Source organism: Panthera tigris, chromosome C1, assembly GCF_018350195.1.
Source record: "Panthera tigris isolate Pti1 chromosome C1, P.tigris_Pti1_mat1.1, whole genome shotgun sequence".
Taxonomy (NCBI): Eukaryota; Metazoa; Chordata; class Mammalia; order Carnivora; family Felidae; genus Panthera; species Panthera tigris.
The window spans coordinates 203,651,282-203,673,286 of NC_056667.1; the positions used below are offsets into that span (position 1 = coordinate 203,651,282).

General features: G+C 41.7%; 1 non-coding gene across 1 annotated transcript; it reads right to left on the reverse strand.

The window, feature by feature from the left end:
- Positions 1-21,105: 21,105 nt before the first annotated feature.
- LOC122241633 lies at positions 21,106-21,212 on the reverse strand. Its single transcript, XR_006221874.1, has one exon. It is a non-coding gene; the product is annotated as a U6 spliceosomal RNA (small nuclear RNA).
- Between the last annotated feature and the right edge of the window lie 793 nt (positions 21,213-22,005).

Below are 22,005 nucleotides of genomic sequence, written 5' to 3' on the forward strand. Positions count from 1 at the left end.
CTTTGGGCACTGAGTTCTAATTCTCCATTTTGTTATTTTAGTCCCTACTACCCTTCCTAAGTTGCACTCTCAGCTACTACTGTTAGCTTCCAGCAATGGAACCCATCAGGACAGGGATTTCAGCTCTATTCATTGCTACCCTTCTGCCCCCTTTCTGCTTTCCATCAGTCTTAGTGAAATGTTTGGAGCCAAGGAGATGAAAAGGTATTTCAAACTATGAACGTATGGAGCCATCTTGGTAGATAGAGGTCCTTCAGACTACCATTAATTCATATGAAAATGTCCTCCCAGTGAAATAAGAGAGTATGAATTCATGTCTCTGCTTTGTAAAAAATCTGCTTTGAGTGGAACTAAATCGATGTTTAAGTAACAATCTAAGTGGAATTCTAAGCAACTTCAACAAATTCTGCTCTTGGCACCTTTGCATGTGAAAGTATTCAATGAAAATCAAAAGGTACATACTCACAAAGCTATCAAAAATGCAGTCTGCCCACTCCCTGCTCCTGCCTGTATCCTTTCTAACCAATAACACAGAAAACCCTTAGCTGTCCTTGACCTATAGCAGTAGTTTTCGGATTGTGTTCTATAAAGTCCTGGAGGCCAAGTTGAGGAGCTCTGCCTTTTTTTTTTTTTTTGCTTTATGTTTTGGTTCCGTGTACATTTTGTTTTACAGAAAGTTCCACTGCCATCAATGTGTTTGAAAGGTGTGGTCTTTTCAAGACAGAATCAGTCTATAAGTTGCTAACTACAAGAAAATCTTGGTAGTCTCCAGAATTGGATCCCGAGATCTTCGCGAGTCTCAAAGTAGTATTTGCGAATAACCACCACACAATTAGTGTTCTCAGTTTTCTCTTCTGTAAAGTGGTCCCAATAATGATTACATCGCAGGCTGTGGAAGTTAAATGCAGTCATATTTTGAAAAAAAAAAAAAAAAAAAAGAGACCACCATGCTGCATTGAAAGGAAAACTGGTTGATGAGCAAGTCTCTCTATAGCTAAGTGACTTTCTTTTCATACACCAACCTTGAACACGTGCAATTTTAGTTCATGCTAGGGAGGGGAAAGATTATTATAAACTGTGGAATTTGGTTTATCAACAGAGAATAAGAACTACAAATGTCCACTCAAAAATAGTGGGGGCCACAGCCCTCAGATCACCATGGACTGAGTGAGATCTCTTTATCTCGCTGGGAGATAGCTGTAATGCTATCCAACAATCCGCCTCCCGTACAACTCACCTTAAAAGGACACCTCCATTTTTTAGTAAATAAAATATCCACAGGGTCTCAATTATTCTAAGAACAATAGGGATCAATGCAGAAGTCAGTACTAAGTATTCAGTGAGCATGGTGCTGAGCTCCCACTCTCCCCAAGAAATTTAGAATGTAAGATTTATAGCATACCTCTGAAATGTTATTTCCAAGACAAGTATCCTCAGTGGAGGTTTGGAGAAGCAGATAAATGCTGTAGGAGTTCTGTGGTGGGAGAGCTTGCCGTTGGTGGCTCAGGGTGAGTCAAGGATGCTTCCCGGAAGCCATGAGACTTGAGTAGTTCTCTCTTGTGGCTGGCGATGCCGGTGGAGAGGGCACGATGGCAGCGTGGGTTGAGTGGATGAATGCTTGGGCTTTGCGATCCAGGCTTGTTGAGTATAAATCCTGATCCCGGCTTTTCCTATTTCCATGATCCTGGACAAATTATTTAACCGCTTCATGTCTCTGTGTTCTCATCAAAGTGGATTTTAATAATACTACCTGTTCTAATAGGGCTATTGTGAAGATTAAAAGTTTAACTTTTCAAGTGCTTACCACAGTCCCTGTCAGTCCAGCAAGTGCTATGCCAGTGTTTGCTAGACAGAAAAGAAATAAGGACCTTGCAGTGCCTGACTTGACCCATATGAACTTGCTTTTCCAGAGCTCAATTCAAAACACTCAGTGATGGAAAAGGGGAGCTTTTTTGAGTCTCCAAAACAGATGGGTTTGATTTTTCCCTCTGCTAAGACTGTTGGACTATTTCTAGACACATATGAACACAGTGAACTCTAGAATGGCCTTGAAACTTGTGTTGCTTGCTCAGTGGTTTATGCAAGTTAAATTCTCGTAGATGGAACAGAAAGCAAATTTAGAATAATGCAGTATTCTAAAAAAGCCTGATTCCTTTCTGTGAGCCTGGTCCTATGTGGAGTGAGCCAGGCACACTGGTCTTTGATAATAATTGCTCCTTCTGGTGAGACGAATTAGTTCTGCCAGAGTCCCAGGGTGTTCCTGAATATGTTACCTTCCCCAATTAGGAGCTCTAAAAGAATCTGTAGATTTTGGATTCTATGATTTAAAATGTTCTGCTCCCTTGTACTGAACATAATTTGGCATAAGTAGAATTAGACGAGCTACCTTGTCTGCCTAAATTGCTATCACCCAAGTGCTGATTTGAAATAGCACCTAAAGGAAAAAAAGAACATAAATCTGCCACGTAAGTGTGAATACCGGGCCTCTGAGCTGGGGCAACTTAAAGCCATGTAATTGTCAGCTAAGACAACAAAGCTCTTCGAAGGGTTTCTTTCTAGCACCAAATTACAGATTGTCCAAACAGAGAAAATTAAATTAGACTGCTTATAAATTAAACGTCTTCCACTAGCAAGATTGCACTGCCCTGAAGGAAGTGTTGCTCTCAGGCAATAAGCAGCTTCGATAACGTGACAGCTGGATCTGCCACGGAATTTATAAAGCCATTCAGAAAGGTCATCCTCTTCTCTCTGCCTGGCGCCCACCTCACTCCCAGAGAATGAAATTGGCACCTGCAGGCTGCTTGGAATTACACTTGGTACAGACCCATCTGGGTATCAGATGTCTGGCTTGTTCACCCTTTCAGAGGAGGGTTTACAAGCTTGGTCTCCCATATTTGTAGGAGGCCACTGTCAAGGCGTGGGGTGAGAAGCACCACCCTAAGATCGCCAAGCTCCAAAAAATCTATCACATCGCAGTTGGGTCGGGTCTGAAATGCCATCACTGGAGATCTGTTCTGCGAGGTCTGTTCCGTGAGTTAGGTTAAGAAAGGAGTCAGCAAATTTTTCCTGTAGAGGGCCAGATTGTAAATAGTTTAGGTTTTGTGGACCATATGGTCCCTGTTGGGACCATTCAATTGTGCCTTGTTGCCTGTGCGGTCGTTAGACAATGAGGAAATGGATGGTTGTAGCTGGGTCCCAATAAAACTTTATTTACAGAAAGAAGCAGCTGGCCAGATCTGACCCTCTTTGTAGGCAGAAAGGGAAAGGAAGAAAAAAAGAAAGAAAGAAGAAAGAAAGAAAGAAAGAAAGAAAGAAAGAAAGAAAGAGGAAGGAAGAGAAAGACAGAAAGAAAGAAAACAAGGTTACATAAAAAAGAAAATCAGAGACATGCCAGATTTGTAAACATATCAGGTATTTGTAAACCTGGAAGCTGGAAGCATAAACTTGTGAATCCCGAGATTTCTGTAACCAATGAGGATGTCCTTCACCTGTGGAGGAAAGGAGAATATTTTCAGATAGGTGGAACTTCAGAAAGTATACCATCAAAGAATTCTTGCTAAAGACTGAGGAATTACTTCCGCTTAATGAAAAATGAGTCAGATCAAGAACTTAAGATGGAGAAAGACAATATATGAAAAAATGATGCAATATGTAGAGTAAAATTTGGCTGAATAATGATAATAAATCCCATATTAAAAATGAAGTTTTGTAAAAAAAAAAAAAAACCTAGCTTTACTTTATTTTTTACTTTTTAAAATAGGGAGAGAAGTTTTTTCTTTTTTTAATTTTAGAGAGAGAGAGAGACTGCCACAAGTGGGGAAGAGCGGCAAGGGTGGAGGGAGAGGGAGAGAATCTCTTTTTTTTTTTAATTTATTTTAATGGTTATTTATTTTGAGAGAGAGAGAGAGAGACAGAAACAGAGTGCGAGCAGGGGAGGGGCAGAGGGAGAGGGAGACACAGAATCTGAAGCAGGCTCCAGGCTCTGAGCTGTCAATACAGAGCCCAACGCGGGGTTTGAACTCACAAACCATGAGATCATGACCCAAGCCAAAGTCGCTCTAAAGTCACTTAACTGACTGACCCACCCAGGGGCCCCAAGAGAGAGAATCTCAAGCAGGTTCCATGCTCAGCTTGGAGCCCAGTGCAGGGCTTGATCCCACGACCCTGGGATCACCACCTGAACCAAAATCAAGAGTCGGATGCTTAACAACTGAGACACCTAGGTGTCCCAAAAGACTAGCTTTACTTTACAAGAAAACTTAATAATTCTCTGCATTAAAAGCAAGTATAATCAAGAGTTTGATACGGGCATATTATCATCAAAATATTTCATTGAAATCTAGATATTATTAGGTATCACTGAAATCTCAAGCACAGAAATAAAGGCATGTTCATATGGAGATGTATATGGTAGAGGTAACACCACAGGCCAATGGAAAAGTGAAGGATTATTCAATACAGCATGGAAACAACTGGCTAGCTGTCTGAGAGAAACTAATGAAGGACTTCCATCTCATAAGATACACAAAAATAACTCAGAGAAGGCTTGAATATCTGTGTAAATTTAAAATATCAGAGGCGGGGGCGCCTGGGTGGCTCAGTCGGTTGAGCTTCTGACTTCGGCTCAGGTCATGATCTCTCAGTCTGTGAGTTCGAGCCCCGCGTCGGGTTCCGTGCTGACAGCTCAGAGCCTGGGGCCTGCTTCAGATTCTGTGTCTCCCTCTCTCTCTGTTCCTCCCCTGCTCTCTCTCTTTCTCTCTCTCTCAAAGGTAAATAGTTCCCCATGGGGCGCCTGGGTGGTTCAGTCAATTGAGCGTCCGACTTCGGCCCAGATCATGATCTCGTGGTCTGTGGGTTCGAGCCCCACTTTGGGCTCTGTGCTGCCAGCTCAGAGCCTGGAGCCTGCTTCCAAGTCTGTGTCTCCCTCTCTGTCTGCCCCTCCCCCGCTCATGCTCTGTCTCTCTGTCTGCCAAAAATAAACATTAAAAAAAAATTTTTTTTTTTAAAATATCAGAGGAAAATATAGGCAAATATTTGTTAAACGTTGAAGTGAAGGGGACCTTCCTAAGCAAGATAAGAAAGTTAGTTATGTTTTTATTAGAAGATTAATAGGTTTAAATCTAGGGGCGCCTGGGTGGCTCAGTCGGTTAAACGTCCAACTTCGGCTCAGGCCATGATCTCGCTTCTCATGGGTTCGAGCCCTGCGACAGGCTCTGTGCTGACCTCTCGACAGCTCGGAGCCCGGGGCCTGCTTCAGATTCTGTGTCTCCCTCTCTCTGTCCATCCCTCCCCTGCTCACACTCTGTTTCTCTGTCTCTCTCAAAAATGAATAAACATTAAAAAATTGGAAAAAAAAATAGGTTTAAGTCTGTAACAACATAAAGGTGATGTGGAAACAGCTTAGCTAGAAGACAGAATGAGAGAAAAGATTCAGAAAAGTGCCCCCAGAAGAGCTCAGAATGCCACAAAACCATGGAGGAGGGGCTCCTCTGAGTGGCTCAGTCAGTTGAACGTCTGACTCTTGATTTCAGCTCAGGTCATAATCTCACGGTCGTGGGGTCAAGGCCTGCGTCGGGCTCTGCACTGAGCGTGGAGCTTACTTGGGGATTCTTTCGCTCCCTCTGCTCCTCTCTCTCTCTCGTAAAAAAAAAAAAAAAAAAAAAAAAAAAAATGAGGGAAAAAAACCCCTACATCTTAATAATAGGTCCTAACAGGTCTGCCTCTAACTGTAGGATCATTTCATCTGTACACATAACTTAAACACTGATTCAAAGACATAACTGCACACATACACAAACAAAATGGCACAATAACGAACAGAAACACATACTACACACGTAAATGCTCCTTTTCCCCTTAACTGAGTCTTACAGACTCTATGAGGGAAACCATCTAAGCTCCTAGAACTGGATCTATAAAGACAACCTCCACCCCACGCTGATATATACTTATGCATCCACACTCAGATTCATAAATTAGTAATGCAGAAAAAAAAATCACAAGGTGTTAAAAGACTCTGAAGGACCAACCTGAGGAACGAGATTACATGCCTCTGTGGAACCCACTAATAAGAAAGAGAAACCGATCTCTCGAAATGATCGAATACATAATAGGATCAATATAATTCCTTCGAACACTGAGTCATGAAAAGGGGGAGAAGTACGCCCAGAGAAGACTGGGTTTCCATAAAAGTTTAATTCTAGAAGGAAGTGGGGCCACAGGTAGCTGACTGACTAGTACAGAAAAACCGTTCAGATACTATAAAACAAACCAAGAAATCCTCGTATTCTGAGACGAGCAAGCCCTGAGAAAATATAGTAGCCGCGTAGCTTTACTAATCAAATTAAGTGAAGAAACACTAGAGCCGACTAATAAGTTAATAAAAATAATGCACTAAAGAATAAGGAAGGTATATAAAATGATGATGATAAATAAAGTCAACACATCATAACTTATGTAGAAGTAATGATTCACTATAAAACTTAGTGAAGACATTAAAATTCTTGGGATTTTACATTTTCTTGAAATTCTTGAGTAAGGAGGAATAAAATGTGCTTATTTACACATCATGATCAGTTTATTCCTATAAAAATCTGGTTGGTAAGTTCAAGAGGCAGAAGAATTACATTTTTTCTAAATGTATGAGCCTCTAGGAGAAACATTAGAAGGTTCTACTTCTCATTTTTTAGGGAAGCATAGATTTTTTTTAAAGATAGCTAGCAGAAAAATGAAATGTATTCTTCCAAATCAGAGACTGTATTATTTCCAAGTAAAACTCAAGTAACGTAATAAGTAAGATTAAAAGGAACAACATAATCAAGGATGCACAAGGAAACAACAAACCACATAGATAGAGAGTAAGGGTGAGAGAAATGGGTGAATTTATTTTTTTGTTTATATAAATTGCTGTATTTAAAAAGAGAGATTCATTTTAAAAAGAAAACAGATAATATATGTTTGCTTATTAAAATCCATGTGAATAGGCCAAACTTTCTAATTTAAAAACAAAAACTTTACATTAGTTTAAGATGTACACCTAAAATAACATGACGTACAACCATACTTCAATTTTCTAAAAATGACAGCAAGGTGCCTGGGTGGCTGAGTTTGCTATTTATGAACTCTTGATTTGGGCTCGGGTCATGATCTCATGGTTCGTGACATTGAGCCCCACATTGAGCTCTGCATGGACAGCAAGGAGCCTGCATGGGATTCTCTCTCTTCCTCTCCCTTTGCCCCTCCCCACTCTCTTCTCTCTCTCTCTCTCTCTCTCTCTCTCTCTCTCTCTTTCTGTAAGTAAATTTAAAAAAAAGCAGAAGAAAAGAAATGACTTATAAGGGTTAAAATCAAAGAGATGGACAAACATTTATAGGATAGAAAGAAACCAACAAGAATTTGTTTACAAAGATTCTCTGTTATTAAAAATCTATGGCCCCAATTTGGAAGCAGCCTCGTATCTAGTTGCAAGGGACTGGATAATTCATATCCGGCACATTCCTCCCATAGAAGGCTAGAAGCCAGGGTTGACGTTTAGTGTTATATTATACTGACACCAATATGAATGACAGTTCAAAAATGGACAACCTCCGGAGATCCTGCACTTCCAGAAAAGTGGCTTGACTTAGTTATTTGCATCATAAATTGCCTGATGGGAGAAGAACCAGTCTTGCAACTCTCTCCACAGTTGATGGAAGGCTCCATACAAGAGCACAAGATAAATGGATATGGGTGTGAGAGAACACAGCTGCTTAGAGATGGCTTGAGGTGAGCACTCCCCAACAGTGAGGCAGAAGTGTTCCATCTGGAAAGAGGAACCCTTTTGCAGTGTTGGTGGGAATGCAAACTGGTGAAGCCACTCCGGAAAACAGTATGGAGGTTCCTCAAAAAGTTAAAGTAGAACTACCCTATGACCCAGCAGTTGCACTACTAGGTATTTATCCAAAGGAGACAAAAATGCTGATTCGAAAGGGCACAGGTACCCTAATGTTTATAGCAGCACTACTGACAATAGCCAAAGTATGGAAAGAGCCCAAATGTCCATCAACTGATGAGTGGAGAAAGAGATGTGGTGTAGATATACAATGGAATATTACTCAGTGATCCAAAAAAATGAAATCTTGCCATTTGCAACAACGTGGATGGAACTAGAGCGTATTATGCTAAGTGAAATAAATCAGTCAGAGAAAGACAAGTATCATATGATTTCACTCATATGTGGAATTTAAGAAACAGAACAGATGAAGATAGGAGGAGGGAAGGGAAAATAAAGTAAGATAAAAACAGAGATGGAAACAATCCATAAGAGACTCTTAAATACAGAGAACAAACTGAGGGTTGCTGGAGGAGAGGTGGGTGGGGGGATGGGCCAAATGAGTGAACGGCATTAAGGAGGATACTTGTTGGGGGGGGGCACTGGGTGGTCTATTTAAAAAAAATAATAATAAAGTTGTGGGGAAAGAAAAACAAGTGTTCTATCTGGAGGACACCAAAAAGCCCAATTGAATCTCTTTTTCAGGAAGTAAAAATGCTAAAAGCATTTACTGAACTGGGATTAGATGTACAAAGAGAAAGCCCTGGTCTGCTTCTCGATTTGACTTCCCTCACCATCCAGGACCCTGTGTTACCCCTGAAACATATCCTTGTTATCAATAGTCATCTGTGATGTTTCTTCCTTGAGATTTTATAGAGCCGAATGATATATATGCAAAACATAATCTCATTGTTTCTATGCATAAAGAAAGATCTGGAAGTCTATGCAGTAAGATACTGGGGTTAACTCTGAGTACTGGAGTAGTTCATGCTCTTTGCTTCCTTCTTGCTACATATCTGTGTTGTCTAGTTTTTCTATAATGAATATGCACCATCTAGGCAATAGAAAAATAATAAAAGTTACTTCAAAATTAAATTAAATTTAAAGGCAAACTAATGTTATAAGCAAACAACATGCTTTCTAAGCAATTTGGTAATGTGCATACATAAACTTTTAAATTGTTTGTATTCTTTGACCTAGTCATTCTACTTCTGGGAATCTACCCTAAGAAAATTTGATGCAGAAAAAGCTTTGCGTACAAAGTTGTTTATCAAAGCATTATTTATAATAGTTCAGAATTGGAAGCAACTGAAATATTCGCTGAATAAAGTTTGGAAATGCCACTTCATGGAATATTATGGAGTAAAAGATAATGCAAAGGGTTTATAATAACATAGAAAACTTCTCACAAAAGAGTGAAACATTGCAACTAAGGTTAAGTACTATTTGTGTAAAAATATCATATCAACTGCGTATTTTAAAAAGAAAAAGAAAAGAAAATAGAAGTAACAAGCATCAAAGGTTTGCTTTCCCTTTGATCAAATCTGACTATAACAGCTCTTTTCCCCAGTGGTGACATCACATAAACCTTGGGGTACTTAATAGCACACTCAGCCAGTGATCGAGTGTCTGCCCAGAAACGCGAAGCCTCCTGATCAAACACCAACCCCTGCAATGCCCAGTTCAGCCCGGTTGACTAGTGGGCACTTGTAGGCGTCCAGTGCTCTTTGGGACTGGGAAAGGGAACAAGGGGAAGGAAAAAAGGAAAATCCCTCGTGACAGTGTACCATCTTGCCCCAAGACTCAAGAATGCCACCTGAAGAGGAGGTCTGGCCCAGATGGAGTAAGGAAAGTGGTAGAAGCATATTTAACTGGCCATTTTCCGGTCTTGCTCCCCAGGTCTCCTTGAACTCCGGTGTCCAGTTCATTAAGTAATAATTCATTCAGTCAGTCACTTACTCAGCTATATTTTGACTGTCTGCTATGTGGCAAGCAGTGTGGCAGACTGATTGTTTCTGTCTCCGATATGATGGGAAGTCAAAACTTAAATCAAAATCTTATACAGTATTTGAACACTGACAGGCTAGCTGATGATTTTAGGACACTCGTTAATTTTTGGCAGTGTGAGAGTGTGAAAGTGTTTTGTGGGTTTTTTAAAAAACGGTTTTTATTGTCCAGAGATATAGACTAAGGGATTTAAGGGTAAGATATGATATTTGGGGAGGAAGTAGGGCAGTATAAAAGACAGAAGAGATAAAAGATGCATAGGTTGTTAATTGTTAAAGCAGGAGGAGGAAATGCGGTGCGTTATATTTTCTCTACTTTGTGCGTGCTTGAAAATTTCCATAGTAAAATGTTTTTTTTTTTTCTGAGCACCAAGAAAATTAGATGCCGTTAAACAAAAACAATTGCCTGGAAACATGAAACATATGAACTGAGAGGACTATTTTGAAGGAACGGAACATAGAACTAGGAAATGAATAGCAGAGAGCTTGACCTAGATTGAGTCACCAAGAAGGCTTGGATTAGTGACTCCTGGACTCACCTGAGGAAGAGGAACTGCTAATTTGGTGAAATAATGGAGCGGGTAAAACATTCCAAGCAGTGAGACCTACCTGTGTCCAGACCATTCGTTAGAGGGCTGCACGGAATGTTTTAGAACTGAAAGAAAGCTGGACTGTAAAAAACAATGGCACAAGTTCCGTGCGATTAGCTCTTGAGGTCAAACATGGCCAGACCATGCAGGGGGTGCTTTAGGGCAATCTGAGGATATGAGTCTTGTCCTAAGAATAATAAGAAGCCTTTAAAGTTTGGAGGCATAAGATCGCATTTGCATTTTGCAAACATGATTACCTTGGCTACGATGAAAAAATGAATGAGGGGGGTGCGGTGGGGGTAAGGGTGTGCTACGGCACACAAGAAGGCCAGTAAGAAGCTACTATAACGGTGCAAGTAAGACATGATATTAGCTTTGTGGTTTGGATGGAGATGAACAAACGTAGCTGGGCTTGAAAAATGTTTGGGGGTAACGGCCACATAATTTAGTGATGGGTTACGTATGGGAGACTAGGGAGAGGGAGAGTTTGAAGAATGACTGGCCTAGCATTGTATGCTACAAAGATGAGAGACAAAATATTCCATCTTAAGAGATTTTCGAGTCAAGGGGCGGGGTAAATAAACAGTTGTGACCTGATAAAGCTAAGAGCTAAAATAGAAGTAAACCCCCTATGGGAGCATAGAGGCTATGAGTAAACTCCCACTACCTGGGGGTCAAGGAATGCTTCCCCCAAAATGCCAGGTGAAGGCAAGTCTAAAATATACGAACGCGTGTTGATGGGAAAAGGAAGGTGAGAATGATATTCTGGCAAAGGAAATAGTAGGAGCCAAGGAGTGGAACACGTCACACAGCATGCAGGGCAAGGTGGAGATCCCTCGAGGAAATGAGGCACCTGAGATTCCTAAGGCACAGCATTTGCGGACGTGTCCTTACAGGATGCCAAGAGGCAGCACCAACCAATTCCCATCCTAACGATGTGTCTACTTCCTGGTGGATGGGTCTGAAGGGGAGAGTAGTAGGAAGTGAGGTAGCAAAGGTGAGATAAGGAAAGGTCTTGTTTTGTGTCTTAGAAAACTTGGACCTCGTTCTCCAGGAATAGGAAAACATCAAAAGGCATCAATGCAAGGGAGCGAAAGGCCGGTTTCACAGTTTTAATAAATCTCTCTGGTGCAGAATGAACAAGGACAGCAGACTGAGCAAAGACAGAGAGACCTGGTAATACGCTATTGTCTCATAATCCAGGAGCAGATGGTAATGACTTGGTTAGGATGACACTACGAGAGAGACATTCACATATTCCAGGAACATTTAGGAACATTGGGGAAAAGACGAGTCAGAGGTAACACAGGTTTTCCAGTTGAATAAATTAGTAGATGATGCCACTTATTGAGATTCTCTATATGCATATGCACACACACACACACACACACACACTCACACACACTCAGATTTATACGCTCAGAAACCCACTGTGCTATTTATCACATTCAGCCAACGTATTTCCCCATTATACTGCTCTGATTTGCAGAAAACGAAAACAAAACCAAAACGCCAAAACTCTGCACATTGTCTAGTTTCTGGAACCGTAGCCTTTTCCCGAATCGTTATGACCATGAATACTTCCAAGACCTGAGTTGAATTTTAAAAGCAGTAGATAATGGAGGGCGATTATTTTCAACGTGGAAGAATTCTTTTTCTCTTTCACACAAAGAACGACAGATTCATGACTATGAGCTCTTGGAGAGCAGGTAACATGTCCATCTTATTTACAACCATTTTCCCAGATGTTCCTGATATGGAGTATGTACTCCTGTATTTATGGAATAAAAGAACAGTATTTTAACTTAGTAGGATCAGTTAGCTTTCTGCGAAACTAGGTGGCCCAAAATTCAATGGCTAACAACAATCTGGAAGGAACGCTGTAGCTGCCATTACTCGTGGCAGTAGCTAGCACAGGGCACACCACAGAAGCACTCGGTCTTATGCCTCGAAGACGTGACACTATCTCTGTATGATTCTCATTCGTATCCTTGAAGATCAGTTGAGTCAAGTGACTGACGCTGGGTTCGGCTGGGGCTGGTGTGAAGGTACGGGCAGCGTGCCAGTCATCAGCAAGAACAGATTTCAGGCCTCTGTTTGTGTCATACTTGTGAATATCCCATTGCTAAAGAAAAGGCCGATGGTCAAGGCCAAAGACAGGGAGCAGAGGGGGTCCTTTGAGTCTACTTGAAAGAGCTACAAAGTCATATGGCAATATGGATGCAGAAGGGAGTGAAAGCTGAAGCTAATCATTTAACCTAGTACTGTCCACACTCATCACGATTATTCACGTCCCTTCTCCTTGAAAAATACACCCACCCCCATCCCAAGACCTCCAAACTCTTATCCAATCATAGCATCAAGCTCCGAGTCCGGGATCTTATTATCTATATTAGGTCCAGATTTACTTTCTCTTAATCTACAGATATTTTTTTTTCACTTTTAAAAAAATGAAAGCTTTTATTATTTTAAGATATCTTGATATTTTTCATTTTTTATTTTCATTTTTTTGTTTTGCTTTGTGATTGTTAATTGGCTTTTATTTTAAGATATTTTGATATTTTTCATTTTTTATTTTCATTTTTTTTGTTTTGCTTTGTGATTGTCAATTTGCTTTTTTTTTTTTTGTTTTGCTTTGTGATTGTTAATTTTATGTGTCAACTTGATTAGACCATGAGGTGGACAGATATTTGATCAAATATTATTCTGGGTGTTTTATCCTTGAGGGTGTTTCAGGATGAGGTTAACATTTAATTTTGAGGAAAGCAGGGGCGCCTGGGTGGCTCAAGTCAGTTGAATGTCAGACTTCAGCTCAGGTCATGATCTCACTGCTCGTGAGTTCGAGCCCCACGTTGGACTCTGTGCTGACAGCTCAAAGCCTGGCGCCTGCTTCCAATTCTGTGTCTCCCTCTTTCTCTGCCCCTCTCCCACTCATGCTCTGTCTCTTTCTCTCAAAAATAAATAAATGTTAAAAAAAAACTTTAAAAAAGATAAATTTGAGTAAAGTAGATTGCTCTCTCTAACTTGGGTGGGCCTCGTCTAATCAGTTGACCTGGGATAGAATAAAAATGCTGAGAGAAAACTCCTGCCTGACTGCCTTTGAACTGAAATATCAGTCGCAAGTCTGCCTGTGTTCAAAATGATCTGTTCTCCTGGGTGTCCATTTTGATGACTCACCATATAGAACTTGACCGCTGTGCGATGTGCCAAGGGTACCTGAAATCACAAGGAGAAAATTCTCCGTCTCCTGGGACCACCCTTTCTAGTCAATGGTAAGTAATTAAAAACCTTTTTTTTTTTTTTTAGTGTTTATTTATATTTGAGAGAGAGAGAGACAGGGTGCAAGTAGGAGAGGGGCAGAGAGAGAGAAAGAGAGAGAGAGAGAGAGAGGGAAGGAGGGAGACACAGAATCTGAAACAGGCTCCAGGCTCTGAGCTGTCAGCACACAGTCCGCAGTGGGGTTTGAACTCGCGGGATCATGACCTAGGCGGAAGTCAGACGCCTAACCGACCGAGCCACCAAGGCACCCCTAGTCAATGGTAAGCAGTTCTTAAATGTATTTTTATGTTAATACAGCATGGATATACTGTGGAGAAGAATGTGATACATATTGTCGAACTTAACACAGTACTTCAGTCATCTTTTCTGCCCCATTGGTAAAAACTTCGAGAAACACCGCTAGTGACTGCCATACCTGCTATCTTCCACCTCCTTGCTCATGGCATTCCTTGAGGCCAGGCTACTTTGCAGTTGCCATCTGATTATTCCTCGCTGTGGCTGGCACAGGGCATTCAAAAACTGATACTGGTTGAATCGCTCTGTGCCTGACTGAGATGATCCTGTGCCTGGATTCCCGACAGGAGCGTCAGACAAACCTCAGTTGAATCTGACTCCGTCCCTCATAGTAATGTGACCTTGAGCGAACTACGTAACGTAACGTCTCTGAGATTCCATTTCCTTATCTGTAAAATCTAGAATAAAATGCCCATTGCATGGGATTATTGTAAGGTTTTGAAGAGATGCTGCGTAAAGAACCCAGCACAATGTGGGATACAAAGTAGGTACTCAAGTAATAAGAGCTGTGACCATGGTCCTGATGACGCTGGGGACGTTGATGATGCTAGCTTTATCTTTTTTAAAAAATTTTTTTAACATTTATTTATTTTTGAGACAGAGAGAGAGAGAGAGCATGAACAGGGGAGGGTCAGAGAAAGAGGGAGACACAGAATCCGAAACAGGCTCCAGGCTCTGAGCCATCAGCACAGAGCCCGACGCGGGGCTCGAACCCACGGGTCGCGAGATCATGACCTGAGCCCAAGTCGGACGCTTAACCGACTGAGCCACCCAGGCGCCCCAATCCTAGCTTAGTCTTACCAACTGAAAGAAAGAACGGAAGCTGCAAAACAAATTAACAGTAATGACTAGGGGAAGACTTCCTACAGAATAAATTGGTTTTGCTTCACGTCAAGCGTCTGTTTTTATTCCATGTGGTACAAAGGGTAACGTAAAACTGGTGTCTGCTCCAAGTTCATGGAGATATACTCCCATAAGCAAACAAAATCATCGGTATTCTCTTTCCTAAATCTAAGTGTTAAATGGAAATCGCAAGCCTTCCTCATATTTTCTAAGTTAATTATGAATCAGATATAATCAATGATGCTATAGGGAAAGCACTAAAAATAAAAACAAATGTGTCTTCGGGGAACCGAGCTGTGAGAATTCAAAATCACTAGAGTCGTTTTTCTCTGCCCTTTTTGGTGAGAGCATTTTCAGATGCTTTTTTTTTTTTTGTAAGTCTCATTATTATAGAAGAGTGATAACGTGAACAAAATCTCTCAGGCCTAGATCGTGTCCTGAGAAGTTACACCCTCTGCTGTCAGTACAGCGAGGACGTGCGCGGCCACGTCCTAGAAAAGGGTGGTTCTCTGCCACCCTCTGTATCTGTGTAGCCTGAGAGAATATCACCACCTTGTCCCTGAGGGCCATAGTCTCTACTTCGCCCAACCCATCCAGTCATTAATCAGAAAACTTCACTTCCCTGTGGCTTATGTCTGTGAGGACACTGCCACAGCAGGGCTGGCTGGGCAACGACTTCAAACATACCTTCAAGCCCTGTGCTTCCTAATAATTTAAGGGCCTTTTCCTGGCAGCGAGAGTGTTTCACTGCACCTGTCTGAGCAGGGCCTGTACCTGGAAGGGCGTGTCCACTGAGAAAATACCCACAATTTTCCAGGATGGAATAGCACAGGATATTCCTAATGGAACAACCCACACGTCTTAATGAATAGCAAACATGATTTAGTGGGGAAACTGGGATGGCCATATAGACTGGTTTTTTTCCCGTCGGAATTCTGAATCAAGCGCGAGGTTTATGACGTGTGTTAAGTCAGGAGGAACAATGGGCCCCCTGGTACTGAAATGCCAAGTTAGACTCGTTCCCTCAGGCCCAGGCTGGGCAGGCTTTCTTGGGGTCCGAACTAGGAAGCTTGTGGTGTGGAGAAACAGAGCAGGAGCCTGTGGGCTGATCATCCTCAAAAGGGGTAAGGAAGGGCTGGTCTTCTCATTCCCAGGTCCTCAGCCAGGTCTCACCAGCCTGAGAAATCACCCACTCTCCTCTGTGCGGAACTGGAGCGAGGCCATGGGTGTTAAGCACGTGGAGCTACCTTCAGTGGAGAGAAAAGCTAAGAAGGTGAGAAACAACTTTGTCCTTATAATGGCCCCCGCCAGAGTTTCCCAACCTCGGCCCTATTGGCAATTTGGACCAGATACGTTTTTGCTGTGGCCCTGTCCTGCACATTGTGGGATATTAGTGGCATCCTCGGGCCCCTCTCACTGGACACTAATAGCCCATAACTTCCTTGCTCTGAGTTGCAACAACTAAAAAATATCTCCAGACCTTGTCAAATTGGCCTTGGTTGAGAACCACCGGCCGAGACTCTGGTTCTATTTGTTATAGATCGGTTCATTCTGAACTCTTCTGTTGAGTACTCACTGTATCCCAGGCTGGGGGGAAAGGAAAAGATCTGGTTCTGGCCTTAGATAGCTGCGCCTCGTTGACGCACAGAAATGTGTCTAAGAAGAAAGTTGGTGGTACACATGAACGTCTCACGGTTCCCCGGACAGATTGGCCTCGAATCAGTAAAGCCCAGTTTGACCATGTGGAGGTTGATCTGTCATGCTTTCCATGATGAACTGCCTCTTAGGGAAGCCATTTCTCTGCGGGTCCTTCATTTCTGTTTTGAGAATGACTACTGTATCTGGCTTGACATGCAGAATGTATGCCTACAGCCCATGAAATTTGTTTTCTTCCTGAGTAATGGGGCTCCTCCACCCTCTGTCTCCATGGCATCTGCGAGATCAAAGCCATTTATTTCACAACAAATATTAAGGCCTGGGCAACTTAATCTTGACAGAAGGCAGAATCTCTAGGGAAAATGCAGAGAGTTTAAACAAAAATAACTCACTAATGCCTTCATTCCAGCGCTTCTGACTTTTATATACCAAATATATTGAAGTGATAGGATTGTTACACTTAGGATATCCCTTCAAGCAGTCATTTTTATGGATTTTTGACCGCACACGGTGTCGGCACCCCTAAACCCTCGTGTTGTTCAGAGTCAACAGTAAATTCGTGTTATGCTATCAAGACCTACAAACAAGATATGCTCTCTGAGTTTTTTTTAACTTAAAAATAAAGGCTCTGGGCAGGATAAACCCCAAGCCCTCTTGAATTTCTGAAATTCTATGACTCTAAGAAAATAACATTGAAAAATATCACCAATATTGAATAATCGTATCCATTCAGTGGCATTTATTGACCGTCTGCTCTGCACTTTGCTCAATTTCAGGCACTGGACCCACAGCTAAAGGGAATTGCTTATTTAGGCGTGAAAATACATATAGATACTTTCTCATGACACATATCAATGTTTCGCAAGACTCTTTGAAGAACCTCATAATGGGGTCTGCCTTATTTTTTAGTAATCTCCATATTTAAAGGTAAGTTTAGGAACTTACCCATAACCCTGAGGTATCTTGACATCTGGAAATAGGTCTCTTCCCCACCCTTACTGGCAGAGCCACTAGAATGGGATAGAATAAACCCTGGAAGGCAAAGGGACGGAGAAGTGTAGGGCCAAGCCTATACCAGCCTGGGATGCCTTAGGACTCACTGCTCCATTTCACCTTCATCCACCCAACACTCACCCTGTGTATTTGACTAGGGAATACCGAAACCCTCCCCTCCCACAGACGAAATGAACAGACTTTTTCCAAAGAAGACAGAGATGGCCAATAGACACATGAAAAGATGCTCAGTATCACTCCTCGTCAGGGAAATGCAAATCAAAACCGCAGTAAGGTATCCCTTCACACCTGTCAGAGTGGCTAAAGTCAAAAACACGAGAAGCAACAGGTGTTGGCGAGGATGTGGTGAAAGAGGAACCCTCCTGCACGGTTGATGGGAATGCAAACTGGTGCAGCCACGGTGGAAAATGGTATGGAGTTTCCTCAAAAAGTTAAAAACAGACCCACCCTACAATCCAGCAGTTGCACTACTAGACCTTTCCCCAAAGAATAAAATATCACTAACTTAAAGGGATATATGCATCTCGATGTTTATAGCAACATTATTTACAATAGCCAAATCATGGAAACAGACCAAGTGTCCGTTGATTGGTGAATGGATAAAGAAGATGTGGTATATGTATGTTTGTATGTATGTATGTATGTATATACGCATACACACACACACACACACACACACACACACACAATGGGATATTATTCAGCCCTAAACAATAAAATCCTTCCATTTGCAATGACATGGATGGAGATAGAGAGTATTCTGCTAAGATAGAGAGTATTCTGCTTAGGTCAGTCAGAGAAAGACAAATACCATATGATGTCACTCATATGTGGAATTTAGGAAACAAAACAAAGGAGCAAAGAGGAAAAAGAAGAGAGAGAGAGGAAAGCCAAGAAACAGACTCTTAACTTTGGAGAGCCAACTGCTGGTTACCAGAGGGGAGGCGGGGGGGATAGCTTTCATTCAGGAAATCTGAATTCTACCAAGAGGGAGAAAGATGGAGGAGAGGAGTAAAATGGACCAGACATGGGAAGTGAGAATATAATTGGGATCACCTCCATCCTGTGCCTAGGTGATCCCAAGTGCAGTTTCAGAATCCTTCACAACTCAGGCAGCCAAAACCACTCAACGATCCTGAGCACTAGAGATGAAACACATTTCTCTGGTTTTTTTGGGTTTTTTTGTTTTGTTTTGTTTTTGGATAGGATTTATGGGACAAAAGATGAGAAATCATGGACAACTGAATCAAATATATTTCTGAATACTCACTAAGCAGGTGGCCTAGCAGGCCTGATTTGAAAAATGCCTTAGACATAAATTTTACAAACGAGGAAGCTAAGTTTCAGAAGGCTGTTCCTTGACGAACACCAACATAATTGATGACAACCATAAATAGCCTGTTTCAATGGCATCACCATGTACACCATCCCACCCATCAATCAGAAGCAAGCATCTGCATTTTAAAATATGCTTATAATTGCTTATTATTCAAGTTGACTGTTGGAAAAGCACTCATAGTCCCATATACTGTGAGTAATTGAGTCTCAACTATATATTGTTAAGTGATTTGCATGATCTGGACCCTGAGGTCCTAGCCTGACATTTCCCTCTTTTCTCATTACTGGCTATTCACAGCATCCAAAGACATGACAGAGGCCCCAACTGTGATGCCCTGATCGCTGCCAGGCCCCAGGCATTGAAGCCACGCTTGCTGCCATTCTCTTTGGCTAAGTTAGACACATGCTAAAATGGATACAAGGATCCCAAAGCAATTGCCTTGGAGGACACTTAAACGAAGGCAAGTGAGCACAAGGTGGACAAGGGAAAGCTTTCAAGAACCTTGAAATTGAATTTGGAGTCACTAATACAGCTGGGAAATGATAGCGCCGAATGTCTCAAGGTCACTTGCTACAGAGAAGGGGCCTTTATTTCAAAGAAATTGCCTTGTCTGCCAGGATAAAAAGGAGACATATACACAGCAAAGAAAAGGAACAGATGCTGCAGGGCGCTACCAGGGGAGAGGCTGCAAAACAAATCATCGGCGAGAAAGGGAGTGAGGAACGCCACACGTTTCTTCCATCATGGGGCAAGAGGACCTCTTCCCTCTCACTCACAGGACAGAAAGTAGGCTGGCTCCATCCAAATGGCCGTTTAGGCCCAGTAGGGCCATTTGCACAAATGGGAAAAGCTAGAGAATATATGATGTTCTCCACTGTGCCAAATCAACGGCTATATTACACCTGCCGCAGCTGGGTCATAAAAGCTGAAGCACTCGAACTATTTTAGACCACAGGGTCCCCACAGTCACAAGGTCCCCCCAGAAACACCATTTCCTTCTACCTGTGGATCCGACATCCAGCGAATTGCAGGAGACGATATAAATAGACTAAAATCTCCCTCATTTCTGGAGGGGCTATAAAGACACGGCAGAACCAAGATTTTTCTCCTTTGCTTCCTTCTAGAACTTTTACAGTTTTAGATTTCACATGGAGTCTATGATCTGTTTTGAGTAAATTTTTTTTTTAATTTTTTTTTCAATGTTTTTTATTTTTATTTTTGGGACAGAGAGAGACAGAGCATGAACGGGGGAGGGGCAGAGAGAGAGGGAGACACAGAATCGGAAACAGGCTCCAGGCTCCGAGCCATCAGCCCAGAGCCTGACGCGGGGCTCGAACTCACGGACTGCGAGATCGTGACCTGGCTGAAGTCGGACGCTTAACCGACTGCGCCACCCAGGCGCCCCTGAGTAAATTTTTTTAATATGAAATTTATTGTCAAATTGGTTTCCATACAACACCCAGGGCTCATCCCAACAGGTGCCCTCCTCAATGCCCGTCACCCACTTTCCCCTCTCCCCCACCCCTCATCAACCCTCAGTTTAGTTCTCAGTTTTTAAGAGTCTCTTATGGTTTGCCTCCTTCCCTCTCTGTAACTTTTTTCCCCCTTCCCCTCCCCCATGGTCTTCTGTTAAGTTTCTCAGTATCCACATAAGAGTGAAAACATATGGTATCTGTCTTTCTCTATATGACTTATTTCACTTAGCATAACACTCTCCAGTCCCATCCACGTTGCTTCAAAAGGCCATATTTCATTCTTTCTCCTTGCCAAGTAGTATTCCTTTGTGTATATAAACCACAATTTCTTTATCCATTCATCAGGTTGATGGACATTTAAGCTCTTTCCATAATTTGGCTATTGTTGAAAGTGCTGCCATGAATATTGGGGTACAATTGCCCCTAGGCATCAGCACTCCTGTATCCCTTGGGTCAATTCCTAGCAGTGCTATTGCTGGGTCATAGGATAGATCTATTTTTAATTTTTTGAGGAACCTCCGCCCTGTTTTCCAGAGCAGCTGCACCAGTTTGCTTTCCCACCACTAGTGCAAGGGGGTTCCCGTTTCTCCACATCCTCGCCAGCATCTATAGTCTCCTGATTTGTTCATTTTAGCCACTCTGACCGGCGTGAGGTGATATCTGAGTGTGGTTTTGACTTGTATTTCCCTGATGAAGAGCGATGTTGAGCATCTTTTCATGTGCCTGTTGGCCATCTGGATGTCTTCTTTGGAGAAGTGTCTATTCATGTCTTCTGCCCATTTCTTCGCTGGATTATTTGTAAAAATATGGAAGCTTCACGAATCTGCATGTCATCCTTGCACAGGGGCCATGCTAATCTTCTCTGTATCGTTCCAATTTTAGTATATGTGCTGCCGAAGTGACCATGAGTAAATTTTTTATATATGGAGTAAGATACGGATCACGGTTTGTATTTGTACATGGGTATCCAATTGTTCTGACAGCGTCTGCTGAAAAAAACTATCCTTTCTGCACTGAATTACCTTTTCAACTTTGAAAAGGATCAATTAATCCATATATATGTGTGCTTATTTCTGGATTCTATTCCACTCCTCTGATATAACACCTTTCTCCTTTTGCTATTACTGCACTGGCTTGATTACTATAGCTCAGAGTAAGTCTTGAAATCAAGTAATGTAGGTTGTCCAACTTTACTCTTTTTCAAAATTGTTCTATTTTCGTTCCTTTGTATTACCATATGCATTTGAAAATTAGCTTATCAATTTCCTCAAAAAAAATTGTGCTGGGGTTTTGGATTGGAATTCTATTGAATTCAATTCCAGTTCAAATGGAAAACTACAGAGATTTTTCACTTAACCTCTTCATATATGTTTCTCTTCTTCCACACCAAACGACCTGGTTCCCTTGGACACTGAAGGTTATAGAAAGAGAACATTCTGTAATTATTCATTACCTTTATTCCACGTCACATACATGGTCTCTAAGTAATAATGTTCATACTATCACCACCAATATAATTATTGTTAACAATTAAAAGCTTTGCTTCTCTCTGTTCTCCTCCCATTTTTATAATGTACTATATCTACATTTTCTCAATATATACATACTCATCCCGTAATAAATGCTTTCCCTTAATTGATATTTTTCTTCTCCTTGAAGGCACACTTTCAATCCATTTATTCAATTTAGTTATACTTCG